The following is a 15,475-nucleotide window of genomic DNA, read 5'->3' on the forward strand; positions in this document are numbered from 1 at the left end:
TAAGGACAAGCCAGAGTGTATACACTTCCTCTGATCACGGAAGATTACTCTTCCCTGCTAGAATCTCTTTCGTTCCCTAACCTTTTCCAACTTCCAAATATATTCAACAGATTGCAAGGCGTTCCTAATAACTTACATGCTGCTAGGAGAAGTAAGTCTACGTACAAACAGACACAATCATGACATACGCCCCAGATATTACCTGGGAACATGTATCGAAGGATAAGCTAGCTACACTAGACTAACCTATGTGCTCAAAAGATAACTGTTCGATTGTATATAGAAGAACTGCGATTAAAAATACCATTGCCTTACACAATACAATATAAAGCTTTACATCAAGAACTGCAGGATGAACAAAGCCAAAATATGGGTTGATTTTTTTTTACCAAACAGACGGCATGATAGCGAAGCAGCATGGGAACTCTGTTGTAACATTCATTAAACATTTAAAATTCATCAACTGGCATGGATTTAAGAATGATGATGAAGAAAATGATTTTCAGTTTCAAATAATCAGTGGATATAATTTGTAGTGCCCTATTATACGACGATTTAAAAATAGATTAAAATATACTAACATGGAATAAGGCATTGGCTTTGAAATCGAATCATATAGTTAAATTTTCAATAAAAAATCAATAAACACATTAAAACACAAAGACAGATTAAAACTGAATTAGTAGAATAAAATCGCTCTTAATAAAATACGGTTTGAAAACAAATTCACTTGTAAACTCAGTAAAACACGCACTATCGCTCATCCTCCCGTTATTAATTGCCTCCTTATTTCTTTTATGAGTGAGTGTTCGCCCAAGCTCCAGAGTAACTTTCTGTCTGTTTACAGCGCCCCTGTCGACCCACTCCGTATCACGAGTGTGCTGTCCTGGTCAGGAGCGTATTTTACTGCTCAATTAATTAATTTATTTTATAGTGGTTTAAATCGCACTAATAGATCGAAAATTTTCGGCGACGGAATGTTGGGAAAGGACTAGGATGGGGAAGATAGAGGCCGGGGCCTTAATTATGGTAAAATCCAAGCATTTGCTTGGTTTCAAAATGGAAACCGTGGAAAACCATCTTCAGGGTTGCCTATGGTTGGATTCGAACCTACCATCTCCCGAATGCAGCTAACAGGAACGCGACCCTAACCGCATGGCCAGCTAGCTCAGTGTTTCGTTTCTCTGATGGTGTTTTATCCTCTTCAGAACCAAAAGCAAACCCCAAGGCACAACAGTCCTTACTATCTTCGGCCTGCCAAGGGATCACTGCTCAGTCCAAAGGTCTGCAGATTACAAGGTGACGCAAGATCTGCGCGACGAATCCTAGCGATAATTATTATTGGCTTTCTAACCCACGGTTTCTATCTCTCTCACCATGAGATAGCTTTGCGCTTGTTCTCATGTAGACTGAGCTCTCCTCGAACCAGGTCTCATATCCAGATCCCTGAAATCGGCAGGAACCGAACTCGGGCACTAGTAGACCTCTAAACGTAGGACCGTTGTTATTAAATGTGTAATCCAGTTTAAGCTGGGGTCGGTAGAATACATCCACGGTATCCCCTGCCTATCATAAGTGGCGAGTGGTAGGTTTATCCACCAAGCAAGTGCTGGGACTGTACCTTAATTAAGGCGACGGCTGTTTCCTTCCAACTTTTAGCCCTTTCCTATCCTATCGTCGCCATAAGACTTATCTGCGTCAGTGCGATGTAAAGAAAAGGAATATCCAAAGAATTCTCAATTTGAGGGTGTGGGTTAGCGACCACGATATCCTGAGATGACTCTGAAATTACTTCCACATACTTGTTCCAGATTCCTCACTTTCACATTTCCTATCCTACCACCTCAGTCAACTCCTGTTCTCTACCGAACCTGACGGCATTAGGCTTGCGAGACTTAGGAAGTATTTCATCCTCTCGCCTTTCATGTCCTCTCCCGTTCTCTCATCGACACCTTCATTCTTCGAAAGGTCACACTCTGAAATTCCTCCCCTGGTTAGCGTTAAAAGAGGATACCGAAGGTCGCAGCTACTAATGCTCTACGGCCATCGAGCCAGGAGACGCGTGGGTTCGAAGGCCACTGTCGGTTGTCCTGAGAATGTTCTCCCATCTTCACTACCAGGCAAATGCTGGTACAGATTCAGTTCATAGGCCACAGCTGATTGTTTCCACCTCCTAAACCAATCAGTCATTTCATCCTTATTTGCTTCTCTGTTGAGGTCGTCGTCAGGAAGTGATCCGACCGTAAAATGTGACATATACATTCAGCTCACGTTACTACTAACGCCATTATAGAGGAACAGGGTTATTAGGTAGGTAACAACAACAATGTTAAAAGAGGTTGTTTGAAGATTTGTACTTCTTCTTGGAACAATAATAATTAACGACATCTCAATATTTATATTTTGGAATGCTCTACTGGAAACCGAACGAGGTTAGGGGCTTCCCTTCGGGAGATAGTGGGTTCGAAATCCATTGTCGGCAGCCCTGAAGAGGGTTTTCCGTGGTTTTCCATTTCCACACCAGGCAAATACCGGGGTTGTACCTTAATTAAGGCCACGGCCGTTTCCTTCCGACCCCTAGCCCTTTTCTGTACCGTTATCACAATAAGACGAAGTAAAGACAATGGTAAATAAAGCTCTTTATTGAAACATTTAGGTAGGTCAGGATCAAAGGCGACGTCCGACAATTCATCTGCGCACCCAGGATTCAGTGCAACGGCGGGTTGAAACATGTATCAGTACCAACGGAAGGTTTTTTGAACATTTAATGTAAGAAAGAGTTTCTATGTTCTGCTCCCGTGTACTTCCCACGATTAATGTACTGTATCAAGTCGAAAAACGTGAGTTCCAACGTGGAAATTAGGAGTTTCCGGACACATGTCCTTTGAACATACTTTCTTCTGCGATTGAAGAATGTGTCCTGAGTGTTTGGGAATCCTTACTGTTACACTTCTATACAATCAACATGGACACCATAGGTGTAATTAGACTAATCACGGGCAGATGTTAGGCCCGTTTAAGGAGCAAGCACCTCAGGACCATTCATAAAACATACGGTATGCAATCAAATGAATAATATTTCTATTACTTTGTCACTCCTCAATTATCTTCGAATACTCAACTGATTGAGTATACAGGGTTTCCTCAAAAATTACCGACTAGGCTTAGTATGTTGTGTGGGATGGCGGACTGATCTGTGTTCAAGAAGGAGCCCCTGCCCAGAAATGCAAGGTTTGGGCGCTGGAGAGCGTCGAAGTCTTGAGAACGGTAATGGATATTTCTTCCGATTTGGTGTCTTAATATGGAAGCTATGCAAACATTTAGCAATCTGATTACTACGGATGGACGACTTCAGCCTAACAACATTCCTGCGCATGCGCCGCACCTACCACACAGTCGTTGGTGTGTTCCTACTGCGTTACTTCTGTACTATAGTCTGCCAGTGGAGTAGCAATGCGACGTGTGCCTGTACACAGCTGCGTAATTGACCGACATTGTTGGTGCATATGCAAAGCGGATTTCAATGCTGGAAGATTGTATGCGGAACATTTTCCAAACAGACGTACCCCACATCATTCCACGTTCGCGGCCACCGAGAGACGACTAAAGCCGCACAGTTCCACACAGGTAATGTGAATAGTATGGTATATGACACTCCTGAAACGTCAGCGAAGGACCTTATCGCTCGAGTCCATGGAGCGAGTGACAACCGCACGTACTGGGTCATGCAGCACCGCAGATGTAGGCTCTGCAAATACGTAGGAGGTACACAGTTCGAAATCCGTTTTTATTGAGCCCGCTGTACTACTCATGTTGAGTTTGTTGACGACATATAGATCGCACACCCATCTCCACTTCAAAGCGCTACAGCGTCCAAGCCGTGCGTTTCTTGATATGGGTTCCTTCTTGAAAATGGATCAATTTGCCTTCCTGCACAACATACTATGCGTTGTCGGTGTTTGTTTGGGACACCCTGTATAAGTAGTAGAGTCATTACGTTTGTGGACCGGCCGTCCAGTGTCGCTGCTGTGCACTACAGCGGAGTATTTGCACCGCAGGATGTTGCCATGACAGTTCTTGGCTAGTCCCAGCAAGAGGCAGTTGCATGCAGTATAAACAGAAGTAAGGTCTCTGTTGTGATGGGTAGTTGAATGACAGAGGCGGAATTAGTGAATGTCGTAGTTTGAACAACGGGAAAATTTCAAGTTCTTCCATAAATTAGACAAATCCTCTAGTTAAATGTTTGAGATGATAAAGTCGAAATCGCAAAAATCACAGCGACGCGATAAAGACGCGAAAATACAGGTTAAGAGAATATGTGATTCTTGAGCTGTTAGTGCCAGTCCACGAACATATTAACTGTAATTCGTACACAGGTGTACACTGTGTTACCTACACTGTAAGCGCCAGTCCACGAACATATTGACTGTAGTTCGTACACAGGTGTACACTGTGTTACCTACACTGTAAGCGCCAGTCCACGAACATATTGACTGTAGTTCGTACACAGGTGTACACTGTGTTACCTACACTGTAAGCGCCAGTCCACGAACATATTGACTGTAGTTCGTACACAGGTGTACACTGTGTTACCTACACTGTAGGGGCCAGATCACGAACATGTTGACTGTAGTACGTACACAGGTGTACACTGTGTTACCTACAGTGTAAGCGCCAGTCCACGAACATATTGACTGCAGTACGTACATAGGTGTACGCTTAGTTGCTGACACTGTAGGTGTCAGATCACGAACATGTTGACTGTAGTACGTACATAAGTGTACGCTGTGTTGCTTACACTGTAGGCGCCAGATCACGAACGTATTGACTGTACTACGTACATAGGTGTACGCTGTGTCGCCTACAATGTAGGCATCAGTCTACGAAGTTATTGAGTGTAGTACATACGTGTAGCCATATTGACTACACTGTAGGCGCCAGTCCACGAAGTTTTGACTGTAATAGATTATTTGACCGAGCAAGATGCTGGGTGGTTTGGGACACGTAGCTATCATCTTGCATTCGGAAGGTAGTGGCTCCGAATCCCACTGTCGGCAGCGCTGAAGATGGTTTTATGTGGTTTCCGATTTCCACACCAGGCAAAAGCTAGGGCTGTACCTTATCAAGGCCACGGCCGCTTTTTTCTAGCTCCTAACCCTTTCCTATCCTATCGTCACCATAAGGCCTGTGTGTGTCATCGTGATGTAAAGTAAATTTAAAAAGGAAAATAAAGAGTATTATTTGTCTCCCTCGCTCCTATGTGATTTAATAGTTACGTAGAAAAGGAAATAGTGTGGGGCTGCGTGATATACTAGATCTGCGGAGTGACGATCCAAACAACATCCTAGAACTAGCAGACAGCAGTCCTCATTGGTTGTACAGCTGCCAATGACATGTCTTCTTGCGAGTTATAGATGCATAATACAATTCTATAAACAGATGAACCAAGCTAAGGCGCAGATCAAAGAGAGCCGACCGCACGCAGAGAGTTTTCTCTACAAGTATTGCTTGACGTCACCCGGATTAACTCTATTGTTCTTGTAATCACAGGCACCGCAGCGGAGAACAGGGAGTGACGAGATATGACGTGTCGACTACTTTAGACAATAGGAGACTTCTCCCAGGGGCTTCCTTAGCACGGAGTGAATGTGATGTACGAATTAGTAAATTTCTACAAACTCAGCTGAGTAGACGTAATAATAATAATAATAATAATAATAATAATAATAATAATAATAATAATATTAATAATAATAATAATAATGTCCGCCTCTGTGGTGTAGTTGTTAGTGTGATTAGCTGCCACCCCTGGAGGCCCGGGTTCGATTCACGAAATTTGAAAAATGGTACAAGGGCTGGAACGGAGTCCACCCAGCCTCGAGATACCAACTGAGTAGAGGTGGGTTCGATTCCAACCTCAGCCATCCTCGAAGTGGTTTTCCGTGGTTTCCCACTTTTTCTCCAGACAAATGCCGGGGGGAGGGATACCTAACTTAAGGCCAAGGCCACTTCCGTTCCTCTTCCTTGTCTATCCCCTCCAATTTTCCCTACGACCGGGCGAGTTGGCCGTGTGGATAGGAGCTCTCAGTTGTGAGCTTGCATCCGGGAGATAGTGAGTTCAAACCCCACTGTCGGCATCCCTGAAGATGGTTTCCCATAGTTCCACATTTTCACATAAATAAATACATTAATTAACGCACGGCCGCTTCTTTCCCATTCCTAAGCTTTTCCTATCCTATCGTCGCCATAAGACCTATCTGTGTTGGTGCGAGGTAAAGCAAAGTACACCAAGTTTCCTATCCTCCCCACAAGGCCCCTGTTCAGCATAACAGGAGAGGCCGGCTGGGTCTGCTCCCCAGTTGTATCCCCAACACAAAAGTCTCACGCTCCAGGACACTGCACTTGGGGCGGTAGAGGTGGCATCCCTCACTGAGTCCGAGGGGTAAAACTAACCCTGGAGGGTTAACAGATAAATAAATAAATAAATAAATAAATAAATAAATAAATAAATAAATAAATAAATAAAGTTGTAGGGGGTCCGCTGTCTGTAATTTCTTTTGTTTTGTGAATTTTTCAGATATTTATCCGTTTTAGGTCAACTCAATACAGAATCGGTGGTTTTCACGTTTCGTGTCTGTTTGTCTGTTCCACCATCACGTCGAAGCGGCTGGATAGATCTCAACCAAACTTCATATTTAGAGTATACTCATCCCGGGGAAGGTTTCGATATGCATACCGGTACCATTTTAAAATCTTTGAATAGACGGGGGGTTTATAGGAAAACCAGAACGGTTTTCCTCCATTTTCTCTTATACTATTGATTTTCTGTAAACTCCGTGGACCGTACGTGAAACGTCTCTTAATTATAAACAACTTTCATTATGTTCATAATTTTACCTTACTCTTCACATGATGGAGAAATTTACTTTTTTCTGCGGATATTATGCTCTGCATTGAGTGTCTGACAGACCGACAACGAACCTACAGGTTACCATGGCAACGTCTCTGACTGCTTGCCATCAGGGAAGTGACGTATTGCCATTTTCCACATCATGCTTTTAAATTCGTGGTTGTTCCTTGAGTAGAAGGCAAGAGAAGCGTCAATCGGCCTTTCTGCGGGATATTGGCGGAATATCGTTGGAGGTTATAACCGCCCTCGAATAGATTAAGTTGTACCGGGCGGTACACCTCCACGCCGCTTATTTAAAATTTGCGCCAGTTGAAACTCCTCTGCTGGAGGAAGTCTGAACTTTATCGACGGTATTAATTTTCTACTTTCTCAGAAGATGTCAGTACCTGGAAATTTGGGAGTTTTTGAACTGTGTCATTTTCGACGTATTTTTGTTTTGCTTGTAGTAAGAAGTGTGAACTTTCTCTTCTAGAGGACACTACTGAAGATCAACAATAGTGCACCCTAGTGCGGAGTGAAAGAACTGTTTTTTTTGGAGAAAATTTAATTTCAAAAGTTTGTTCTTTGCTAAATTTCCTTCAGTCATTGTTTAAGTTGGCAATATTAACCCTTTCTTTCCCCTTGTTTTGAATTTAGCCAATCCCGAATTTCTTAAATTAATTTTCCACCAATGATGTGTTTCTTCTTCATCTTGTGTAGGGGTTTTCTTTAACCACCAATAAAAGATTGTGGGCGGGTGTTTTCCTTCCTAAAACGCCTCGAACTTTCCGCGAGAGTATATAAACTGCTGATTTTAGGGTCTCTGCGCCACTTCTGTTCCATCTTTTCGTGTGTAAAGTACATAGCAGGGGGCGGGAAGCGCCTCTTTCTTCGGCGGCAGTCAACAACCAGGTAATGGCCGATTAATTACTTCTTTTCTTGCTTGCTCAGCAGTTTAACTCTCGGGGCGGGTCCGAAGTTTTTCCATTATGTAACCTTCCTTAAAGTGTAAAGAAACTTGTATCTATTCTATCTTTTAAACTACATATTGGGATAGAGAGTGCTTAACCCTCTCGAGCTCCCACTCATATTGTTTTGAGGTGAACTTATTTTCTCAACCTAGTCTTCTTTAACATTATGTAAATTTGTTTCTTTCTAAAGTCACCTCTTTAGTATGGGATTAGCCCTTGCATTTGTGGCCTAGAGCCAGATTAGGTTTTAAAAGCAAATGTATTAGGAGTGCAGTTCGCCTCCTCTCAACTTGGTATTTTAGAGGTCATGTAATTATCCTTTTATCGCTTAATAGACCTCAGTAGGTTGGGTATTTTACCCCTGTGATTACGTCCTTAGAGGACAGCTTGAAAGTAGAGTTAGGTGTGGCCTTGTGATAGGCTTAAAACTTTGAGAGCGGATCGCTCTTTTGCAATTTGTTTCTGCGTGCCTCTAGGAGGTATTACTGTGTAATTCGGAGCAAGTGCTCCTGGGAATGATTGGGGTTTTCTGCCCCTTTGCTAAACCTTATGTACATGTAAATTCGGGCTAACTGCTCGAGAATTGGAAGTTCGGGGCCCGAAGCCCAAAACTTGTAAATACTATTGTTGCTCTTTGTTGCCTTGCTACTATGTACCTGCCATTCTTGTTATTTCTGAGTTTGAAAAGAAACTATAACCTTGTTAAATTTTAAATTAATTTTACTTTCGTAGCTTGAGACCTGTTCACCACCCCGCACCTTCTTTCACCTCTAACTACCACAAAACACGGTAACAAGTAATAACAGCATTAGTTATCTTCTTATCTGTTTACCTAAGAATCCCTGCGCCAAAATGTCTCCTCTGTTACCGCTTTATTGTATCCATAACTCATACCAGCATAATTTATTGAGGGACATTTGATTTTCCAATAGATTCACTTGGCATTTACATATTAGTCGTTATCCAGCTGTCCTCAGTTATAATCCATTTTCTGTTAATTTCAACTTTCTTAACTGTATTATTTTCTTCCTTAATTACTCCGTATGTACGCGAGTGCTAGAATCTACTGGATATATTTCAACCAAACTTCATATTTAGAATCCACCTGTCCTTGGGTAGGTTTTAGGGCAAATATTGTTTCTAAATCCCGGAACTTACTGGGGGTTTATACGAAACCGAAACCGTGATTTTGAACTCCCACAATATATACACAACCAAACTTAATGGAAATCTACCTGACTTAATGGAAATTAATTCCTAAACCCTTTTTCTCATGTGTATCATTTCGTAACGAACCGTTTTTCGGTATAAGTCCCATCGGACTTAACTCAAGAACGGGTGCGCGTAAAGCGTATTTCTTACAACTTGAAAACTACTGAAGATATTCGAACCAAACTTTGTATTTAGCATCCTCCTGTTCCCGGAATGGACTGGTGGACTATATACAGTACAAGACCAACCTGACTGGCAATCGACCAAACGAGATGGAATTCGATTTCTAAAACTTTTTTCATGTGCATTCTTTCGTCAGGAGGATAAATAAGGGAGATATCATGAATGGTCAGTTTTCCAAGTTAAGTCCAGAGGACATAGGCAAAAAGGTGTTGTACGTGGAGCTGTTTCCTTATCTATCTATATAAATAAAATTGCAACGACTGTGTGCCTCTACATTGACTATTTTGGCGAAATTTTCGAACAGCTACCCGTTTAAGGGGTAATAATGATCATCTGCTTATTTTTTGCTTTAGTATCCTGAAAGTCCTAACTTTTACCCTTCTCGCTTAAAATCCAGATTGCGGCATAATCTGCCAGACGAAAAAGAAAATGGAAATTTGACAAAATTATACGCTTTAGCCTGTAACGGACGGAAAACTTCCAAGAACTTTAAATTTTTCACTTTTTATTCTCGAAGAATATCGAAATATGGAGGCAGTTTTAATGATGGTGCAGACCTTCGGAAATCCTATCACATAAGGGATGCACAATCTCCGGTCAATTTGGAATGATCTACAATATTGGGTCTTATGACTTTCTGTCGTATCTGTATCCTTTTTACGTTTGATTTTTCTCTATTAATCGACATTAAGTAACTTTGGACTTTTCACATGCATAATTCATATTTTCAATCATAAGAAATGTAGAATCATCAAACTCTTCACACAAATTGGCCCACCCAGTAGCCATATGTGAGCCAAATGCTACGTATGTAGCTGTCACATAATTATCCGAAAAGTAATGCAACGTGAGATAATCTTACAAAACCTTTACCCTGTTCAATGTTTCTAACTCAGTCTGACCCAAGAATAGACGAGTTATCATGGGAGCAGCCATTTAGGCCACTAAATCCGGCGTCTTATGGCACAATCCTTTGTCGATATGACGTACGTTTAGCAGCAGTTAATCTCTAAATGAAGGTATGCAATATCGTAAACACGTATATACTTTCGTATGTCGATCTATATTCACTGATTTCGATTTGTAGCGAACGAGAAAGGGTGTGTCTGCTGTTTTAATCAGTACTCCCCACACCGAATTTGACTGGCAGTAGGAATGGGGTCCTTCTCGACTTGACTTGCAGAAGGCAAGGGAGCATGCAGTTTTGTTTAAAACTCCCCTTACCCAATTGTGTTTGGCAGTAGGCAAGGGTGCCCGCAATTATAAACAAATATCATCTAAAATGTGACTGGCATTAGGCATAGTGGCCTCCTACTTTGATGGAAACTCACCAACTTGGTGTGACTGGCAGTAAGCTGGCTTCCAGTAGAAAAATAGCCCTGACGTTATAATGATAATTGCAGAACTCAGTTTTGACTGATATTAGGGTAGTTGCCTGCCATTACAATAGAAACTCCTCAACAGTTATCTGTCTGAAAGTAGGAAAGAGGGCTGCCATTGTAACGAAAATTCCCGAAATCGATTGTGACCGTGCAGTAGGCAATGGGGCCTGCAATTATAATGTAAACTTCCCAACTCGATTGTGAATGGCAGTAGGCAAGTGAGCCTGCCGTTATATCACAAATCCGTAACAAACACTTAAATTGGAAACAGCGTATGGGGACCTCCCCATGCTGTCTCTCGGATAACGCTAAGAGACATGCATTTTTAAAACAATCTTATTTACTGCATGTACAGTATTTACTTCAATATTCGAATAAATTATAGAATACCGTAGCGAAGCACGGGTACATTTGCTAATAATAATAATAATAATAATAATAATAATAATAATAATAATAATAATAATAATAATAAGGACCCCCTACATACCGGAAGCCTGTTAAATTTTTAAGTTTAAAAATACTTCTGAAACGGAAAATTAAACGGTTTAATACGGAAACAGATGCACTGCTGTCTAAAATTTGTGGGAATGTGCCGGTTTCGCGGTCTAGAGGTAGCGTGTGTTCCTGTCAACCGGAGGGTCCGTTTTGAATACCCGGCTTGGACCTGAGTGTTGGTTAGAGGTACACTCAGTCTTCGTGATTATAATTTAGAAGCTACATGACGGTGACATATTGATCCCGGTCTAGAAAGCCAAGAATAACGACCGGGAGGATTCGCCGTGCTGACCATGCGTCACCCCGTAAACTGCATGCCTTGGGAATGAGCGGAGGGTGCCTGGTAGACCAATGTCCATCAGGGATGTAGCATCATGGCGGTGGGAAGATGTGCCGAGATAACCTGATGAAAACGGAACAATTTTTGGTTCACTGCTATAAACACTATAACATATTTCTCAAATTTTATCGAAGTTAGCGAGCAAGGCATTATATCTCAGGCTGAGAAAAAATAACGAGGCAACAGAGATGGTTACAAATATAAGATTCTGGCCGAGTTTTTAAAAACACAGAGGTTTGAAGACTGAACGCTGAAAGACATAATAGGCCATAATGAAGCTATATGTAAAAAAAAAAAAAAAAAAAAAAAAAAAAGTCGTGCACCGCCCCGAGGTGGAGCAGATCTTTTCAGGCACACCCCAATGGACGTGAGCTGCATGTACATACCAGCCCTCATGCCATCCTAAAATTTTTGGCATTACTGGGAATCGAACACCGGCTTCGTAGGAGACCAGCCAATAGTAATAACCGTTACGCTATGGAGGTGGTCTTTGAGACTGGTAAGATTTCGAAGATCCACTAACACGCCCTTATTTAAAGACTATGGAAGATTCAATGACACACTATTCTTGACAGATATTTTTTTCTTTCTGGAGGGGGCTACAGAAGAAGCGAAAGTTTCTTGAACCTTTCGGGCTGTAAACAGTGCACAGTTGATCACTACACCCCCATGCAGTGTGCATTGTAAGGTAATTAGGGTTAATTCCGGTTAGCGCTGGCAGAATGTTAGAGTACAAGCCAAATAAAACTGCTAACCTAGTGATGTATTAATTAATTCAATTTCGTAATGTATTTTTGGGATAGGCCTACTGTAATAATGTCCTCTAAACCTATGTCGCTTACCCTGGAAATTAAAGAAAAAATCCCGTCTTATAAATTTCTTTCATTCTTTCTTAATCCGTTTACCCTCCAGGGTCGATTTTTCCCTCGGACTCAGTGCCTCTACCGCCTCAAGGGCAGTGTCCTGGAGTGGTAGACTTTGGGGTCGATATAATACTACTGGGAAGGATGACCATTACCTCATCAAGGCGACCTCATCGCCTATGCTTAACAGCTTCCTTGTCGAGGGGTGGGAAGGTTGGAATGGATGGAGAAGGAAGAGGGAAGGAGCGGCCGTGGCCTAAACTTAGGTACTATCCCGTCATTTGCATGTAGGAAAAGTAGGAAACCACGGAAAACCACTTCGAGGATAACTGAGGTGGGAATCGAACCCACCACTACTCAGCTGACCTCCCGAGGCTGAGCGGACCCAGATCCAGCCCTCCACTTTTCATATTTCATGGCAGAGCAGGTAATAGAACCCGGGCCTCCAGGGGTGGCAGCTAATCATGAAAACCACTACACCACAGAAGCGGATTCTAAAACTATTCTGCAAGCAAATGTACCCGTGCTTCGCTACGGCATTCTACACTGTATACGGATATCGAAGTAAATTACTGTACCTGCAGTGAATAAGATTTTTTAAAACTGCATGTCACTTAGCGATATCCGAGAAACAGCATGGGGAGGTCCCCATACGTTGTTTACAAAGTAAAGTGTGAATTACGGAGTTGTGATGATAACGGTAGGCTCATTTGCCTACTGCCATTCCCAATCGAGTTGGGAAGTTTACATTATAATGGCAGGCCCCATTGCCTAATGCGGAGTCACAATCGATTTGGAAGTTTTCGTTACAATCGCAGGCTCTCTTTTCTACTTCCAGGCAGAATACAGTTGTGAAGTTATTATTATAATGGCAGGAAACTTCCCTAATGCCAGTCAAAATTGAGTTGTGCCGTTATCATTATAATGAGAAGCTCCTTTACTTAATGCCAGCCACCTTACTGCCCGTCACACCGATTTGGTGAGCTTCCATTAAAATAACAGGCCACTATGCTTAATGCCAGTCACATTTTTGATGGATACATTTGTTAATAATGGCGGGCACCCTTGCCCACATCCAAAAACCATCGGGCAGGGGAATTTTGAACAAAATTGCATGCTCTCTTGCATTCTGCAAGTGAAATCGAGAAGGGAATTATTCTTTAAAATGGTGGGCCCTCCTTACTAGTGCCACTTACACAGGAGTTGGAAAAGAACTCCAGGTCTACTGCTAGTCAGTGTCGATGTGGGGAGTACTGATTACAATAGCAGACACATCCTCTCTTACTCGCTACAAATCGACATCAATATATATATATTGAACCATCCTGTTCATTGGGACAATTGTATTAATTTGAGTATTGGATATTGGAATCACACAAGGCCACCCACGAAGCCAGTGTCTTACAGTATATGTCATAAAGGAGTCCAGAAGAAGCGTTCTTGTGTGAAGTGAGCGCGAGAGTCATTATGAGAAATCTCCAGAAACGCATTAAAAGGAGTTATGTCCCAAGCCAAGCCTCTTGATGAAGATTGGGGACGCTTCCCAGATCCCGGCTAAACTTATGATAGGAGGGAAGAAAGAATTAAATTAATATCTTTGGTTACGGAAGAGTTGCATTGGATTTGAGACAAGAATTGCAACCTGTATAATTTCTGCTTTATTTTGATATGCATTAGGGCTGCATTCATTAATGCATTCGCTAATTAGAGCTCATGATATAATTAATGCGGGAAAACTTCCCGGGCGCGCTAAGATTGCACGCAGTCAAGCGGCTTGATGACGCTATCCGGGATTATAAAATAAGGCCGCCGGGCATATCAGAGTCATTCTTGGACCAAAAGGCTGCTTGAACGAGTCGTCATACTGCGTGTTGGTACTGAGAACAACGCTTTGTCTTCGAGCTACACCTACTACCCATACTGCTATTTCTGCAAGGAAGTAAGTAATCAACTTGAATATTCAGATGAATTTAAGATTTTACCTGTGAGAATGTGCTATGGGGAGATGAGGTACTGCTTATAGGAGACTAATGAACTAGTAGCTTCATATTTCTATGAGGTCAAGGTAGTACTGACGAAAGGCTACAATTAATATTGGCTCAGGTTAGGAATTCTGAAACTATATGTTGTCCGTGTGATAGGGTGAAAGAACAGTGACTGAGAGGAGTGAAGAAACTATTGTGTACCAGGTTAAAACTCTGAACGAGACTTGGTTAATGTGACGTGTGAGACACGATAGTAGTGGAGACCGGCATCGAGTTTGGACAGTCTGTAATATATGAATTTATTTTCAGTTACCCCAGCATCAAGTCAGAACGAGTGTTTGACATCACCATTGCAAGGAAGGCACAACCAGGAGCTGAAGCCAACACGACAACGGGCATCGATCCAGGAACGTTGGGAGCACCTGATCAGCACAACGTCGAAGGGGACACCTTCCAACTACAGAGGGAGCTGTACGAAGACGCAACACAAGAAAGAATGTCTCCAAGTGGTCAACAGTATCTGATGCCAGCCCCGCAGTCTATCATGAGGTGGTAGATTCAGTGGTCCACAGGGAAGGCCGCTCCGTAATTTCATCGATAACATAAGGTCAGAGCTTTCCAATTCTGTTTCAAGCATGTCATTTAAATTTAGATAGGAATATGGGGGCCGTCAGTCAGATTAGTTATGGTAGGACAATTTTCCTTGTAATTTAGAGCTAGGCCTCAAACTCGAACCCCGTACATTAAGGTAGATGTTATTTGTAGAGTCCTTGTTAGCATGTTCATATTTCACTTTGCTTGTGTTATTTTAATGTATGTGTGATTTTATGGGTCTGATCGAACTCCTGTGGTCATAGGAGGTTAGTCTTACAGATAGGTTTTTTATATCGCATTTAGGCATTTGTTTCTGCAGACGTAGATGTGTATAGTTGTGACCAAGAGGTAACCAGTAATTCACCCAGATTCACTAATAGAGCGAGCGAGTCCGAATATTTGAGAGATATGAGCCCATGAGAGGCAGAAATAAGATTTGCGATTGATATGAGAGAGCCCAGCGCAGTTGAGAGTATGTATTGGAGAGGCCTAGTATGGCCATGTGTTTATCGCATATTGATTTGTGTCTTTGTCGTATCAAGGTTGAGCCCATGGGAG

This window comes from Anabrus simplex, chromosome 4, assembly GCF_040414725.1.
Source record: "Anabrus simplex isolate iqAnaSimp1 chromosome 4, ASM4041472v1, whole genome shotgun sequence".
In the NCBI taxonomy this organism is placed as follows: domain Eukaryota; kingdom Metazoa; phylum Arthropoda; class Insecta; order Orthoptera; family Tettigoniidae; genus Anabrus; species Anabrus simplex.